The sequence below is a fragment of the Terrapene carolina genome, unplaced genomic scaffold, assembly GCF_002925995.2.
Source record: "Terrapene carolina triunguis isolate 2854851 unplaced genomic scaffold, T_m_triunguis-2.0 Scaffold66, whole genome shotgun sequence".
Lineage (NCBI taxonomy): Eukaryota > Metazoa > Chordata > Testudines > Emydidae > Terrapene > Terrapene triunguis.
Genome location: NW_020664417.1, coordinates 30693531 through 30698678, shown reverse-complemented (window position 1 = coordinate 30698678; position 5148 = coordinate 30693531).

Here is a 5148-nt window from a genome sequence, read left to right as displayed (position 1 = left end):
AATGGATATAAACTGGCCGTGGGGAAATTTAGGCTTGAAATTAGACGAAGGTTTCTAACCGTCAGAGGGGTGAAATTTTGGAACAGCCTTCCGAGGGAAACGGTGGGGGCGAAAGACCTCTCTGGCTTCAAGATTAGGCTAGATAAGTTTATGGAGGGAATGGTTTGATGGGATTACGTGATTCTAATCAATTAGGCAATAACGGCCATCGCTGGTAAAATGAGGGTCTGGCTAGAGAATCTTGCCTGTATGCTCGGGGTTCTGCTGATCGCCATATTTGGGGTCGGGAAGGAATTTTCCTCCAGGGTAGATTGGCAGTGGCCCTGGAGGTTTTTCGCCTTCCTCCGCAGCATAGGGCAGGGGTCCCAAGCTGGAAGATTCTCTGCAACTTGAAGTCTTTGGATCACGATCTGGAGACTTCAACAGCAGAGTTAAGGGAAAGTGGGGGGGTCAGCTTTTGTGGCCTGCATCATGCAGGAGGTCAGACTAGATGACCATATTGGTCCCTTCTGACCTTAAAGTCTATGAGTCTATAATAAGATATTCTCTATCTTATTCTCTATCCCTTTTTTAATAATTCCTAACATCCTGTTTGCTTTTTTGACTGCCACTGCACACTGCGTGGATGTCTTCAGAGAAGTATCCACGATGACTCCAAGATCTCTTTCCTGATTAGTTGTAGCTAAATTAGCCCCATCATATTGTATGTATAGTTGGGGTTATTTTTTCCAATGTGCATTACTTTACATTTATCCACATTACATTTCATTTGTCATTTTGTTGCCTAATCACTTAGTTTTGTGAGATCTTTTTGAAGTTCTTCACAGTCAGCTTTGGTCTTAACTGTCTTGAGCAGTTTAGTATCGTCTGCAGACTTTGCTACCTCACTGTTTACCCCTTTCTTCAGATCATTTATGAATAAGTTGAATAGGATTGGTCCTAGGACTGACCCTTGGGGAACAACACTAGTTACCCCCCTCCACTCTGAAAATCTACCATTTATTCCTACCCTTTGTTCCCTGTCTTTTAACCAGTTCTCAATCCATGAAAGGATCTTCCCTCTTATCCCATAACAACTTAATTTACGTAAGAGCCTTTGGTGAGGGACCTTGTCAAAAGCTTTCTGGAAATCTAAGTACACTATGTCCACTGGATCCCCCTTGTCCACATGTTTGTTGACCCCTTCAAAGAACTCTAATAGATTAGTAAGACAAGATTTCCCTTTACAGAAACCATGTTGACTTTTGCCCAACAAGTTATGTTCTTCTATGTGTCTGACAATTTTATTCTTTACTATTGTTTCAACTAATTTGCCTGGTACTGATATTAGACTTACCGGTCTGTAATTGCCGGGATCACCTGTAGAGCCCTTTTTAAATATTGGCGTTACATTAGCTATCTTCCAGTCATTGGGTTCAGAAGCTGATTTAAAGGACAGGTTACAAACCATAGTTAATAGTTCCGCAATTTCACATTTGAGTTCTTTCAGAACTCTTGGGTGAATGCCATCTGGTCCCGGTGACTTATTATTGTTAAGTTTTTCAATTAATTCCAAAACATCCTCTAGTGACTTCAATCTGTGACAATTACTCAGATTTGTTACCTACAAAGGACAGCTCAGGTTTGCGAATCTCCCTAACATCCTCAGCCCTGAAGACTGAAGCAAAGAATTTGTTTAGTTTCTCCACAATGACTTTATTGTCTTTAAGTGCTCCTTTTGTATCTCGATTGTCCAGGGGACCCACTGGTTGTTTAGCAGGCTTCCTGCTTCTGATGTACTTAAAAAACATTTTGTTATTACCTTTTGAGTTTTTGGCTAGCTGTTCTTCAAACTCCTTTTTGGCATTTCTTATTACATCTTTACACTTAATTTGGCAGTGTTTATGCTCCTTTCTATTTACCTCACTAGGATCTGACTTCCACTTTTTAAAAGATGCCTTTTTATCTCTCACTGCTTCTTTTACATGGTTGTTAAGTGAGCGGGACGCCCACAAACCTCATGCCCTCCCCTGCCATGTCCCAGCTGGAGCGTGGGGCATGAGGCAGGCGGGCGTGCGAGGGCCTGGGCTCTGCGGGGCCAGGCGCAGTGGCAAGTCAGGAGGGCTTTGCAGGGATGGGCCAGTTGTGCAGGGGAAGGTGGAGCTGCAGGGTGACCCCCACCAAATGCTGCCTGGGCTAGGGCCAGCTCCAGGTTTTCTGCCGCCCCAAGCAGCGGGGGGGGGGAAAAAAGCCGATCGGCGGCACTTCGGCGGCAGCTCAATTGCGCTGCTCCATTCTTCGGCGGCAGTTCGGCGGCGGGTCTTTCACTCCCTCTCTTCCTCGGTGGCAGCAATTCAGTGGCAGCGCAAAGAGGAAGACAGGGACTGAGGGACCCGCTGCCGAAGTCCCGCCGAAGACCTGGACATGCTGCCCCAATAGTGGACAGAGTGCCGCCCCTTTGTATTGGCAGCCCCAAGCACCTGCTTCCTTCGCCGGTGCCTGGAGCCGGCCCTGGACATGACCTCTTCCCAGGCTGTTCCTTCATGTAAATGGGCTTCATTTAATGCAAATTAAATGTGTCTCTGATAAGCTGCCAACATGGCCCTAAGTAAGTGCCCATTCTGTTAGCTGCCTGCAGCTAACGCTGCACAATCTGAATCAGATAAAAGTTTTGCTAAAATTCAGAGTACAAAGATGCTGTTAATTTGTAATCTGCCCTTTGCTGGGGTTCCCTGAAAAGACCTGAGGAGGATACTCAATATGTGTCTGTGGAAATGCTGCCTGTTAGCCTTAAACATGTCTCCTCATCAGGTGTAAATGGACAGGAAAGGTTTTCTTTCCATTTACACCTGCATGGAGGCATGTTTCTCCCCAAAAGCTACCGGTAGTGTTTACTGCTGTGTGTTTCATTCCTTTAGATCTCTTCAATAATGCCAGCCAGCCGCTGCCTTCTTCAGATCAATTTTCTCAACTGACATGTCATCTCTTTGTGTTTTTGACCAGTAACTTGAATTCAAGTGTCAAATATTTTACCGATTTGAGAAGTCTCTCTCACACAGTCAAAATGTATGAAGTTTTAAGTGAGAACTGAGGTTAAGATCACCTTTGTCTGTTTTCTAGAAGAAGAAAATAAGACACCAGAAACTTTTGCTGAGAATAAATAAGAGACGACACCAAAGTGCAGAGGAAGAATTTCTATTTTTGATTATACCTTAAGGCAACAAAGGAAATGTAATGGCTACAATAGCACAGTTAATGAGTAGCTATACAATATTTATTGTGTTAAGTGTAATACTTTAAACAATACGTCTACTTATATTTTCATAGCATCTGTAATTTAGAACATCTAATTTTCATAACATCTGTAACTGAGTTGCATGCATTTGTACTATGATCAGAACATGTATCTACTTCCATCATTTTTAAGTTGGAGTATATTTACTGAGATGGTTATATATAGGAGCTACACTACAACAGCTTCCTGTATTCACGTTGGACATTCCAATTAATTTTTACCATCTGCCCTACATATGACGCTACCTAATCTATAAAGCACTATGTGGGATTTGCAGGTATTTTTAGATGACTGTCTTTTTTCCACTGTCTGATGGGCTGATCCAGTTGTACTTGGCCTGCACTAGCACAAAGCTGTTTTCCCGTATCTTCCTGAATTGCATCATCTCCCCACCCTCTCTCATTGTGATGACATCATTGTCTGGTTCACTAAAGGACACTTCTGTTCACTTGTGACAATACTCGGCATGGATGCAGCGCAGCCCAGCAGCGAGGGCCATGCCGAGAGCAGCTGTACAGCCAAGGAGAATGCCAAGTTGGGCTGCTATGAATTGTCCCTCTTTTCTGGGGTGTTCTGCTTCTTTCCCAGGAACAGCAGCATCAGGCATGGGTCTGGTCACCCATGGAAGTGTATTCCCAGCAACCTCCTCTTGGTTCTCCTCCTCCTCTCCGGCAACTGCATGTTCTGACTGCAGCAAGAAGTTTGCTGAAGCCTTCTGTGTCACTGACCGCCTCTCTGCCATCTGCCTTGAAGCTGATGATAAACTGCTGGAGACATCCAAGTCAGCTTCCCTATCTCTATGCTGTGACGTTGTGCCTGGAACTGCAAGCAGGTAAGTGTACCAAAACTGGGTGGAAAGTGAAGCAGCAGCATGCAACACAGGTTTTGTCATCTCCTGGTTGGAGTTCACAGCAACCTCCTTAAAAGCAAAAATATGACAAAATATCTGATGAGAGTCTAAACAGCTTGTGGGATTTAACTGGCTCTTTCGGCTCCTAGTCACTGGTTCAAATCCACCTACTTTGGGAATAACCAAGAACAATAGCCAATGGTTGTTTATTGGCCTTTGTGAAATGAGTTGGTGCATTCAACAGGGACACAACTGACACCCTTGCTTGATATCTCATCACAGGATGCCATAGATGGAATAGACACTCGAAGTTGGTCCCATTGCTCAGAGTGGAAGTAAGTTGGTAGGGCAGAGTAGGAAGCTTACCCCATCAAGGTGCCAGTCTCTGTAAAAAGGACTTCAATTTCTGGGGCTGGTACCTGGCACCTGGCACCAGCCCTGCAGTCACTTAACATATCTTGCTCAAAAATATAAAATAGACACCTGAGTGCACCGAATGATTACACTTCGCTAATGCCAGGATCATGCTTCCACATCAATAGAAAGATGCCCATTAACTTTTCTGGGCTTTGGATCAGGGCTTTGGGGCAGGGGAGTCACAGAAGAATTTAGTTTACCTCGCCCTTTGATACTATTTAAATAAAAGGAAAAGTTCCCATAGGATTTTAAAGTTCAATAACTCAGCCCTGGCCAAAAGTTGCCTGCTTTCCCACGCTGCACTGTCAGTTGGAAAACTGCCACCTGTAAATAATGCTGAACCATCCCATACAATGTGAATTGGTATTTTGTTAACTCACTCATTTCTCAGTTTCTTCTTGTTGCAAAGCACCTTGTTTTAGCAGTCACAAAATGAAGACCCCAGGCTAGACTTTAGCCTAGACTTCACTACAGATCTTAATCAAGACTGGCTGCAGAGGCAATCTGAGGATTTTAGAGATGCCCCTGAAAGAAATGAATCTGAGACCTGCACTGAACTCTTACCTTCACATTGCACAGCTGCTCCCTGATCTAGAACCAGTGAAGT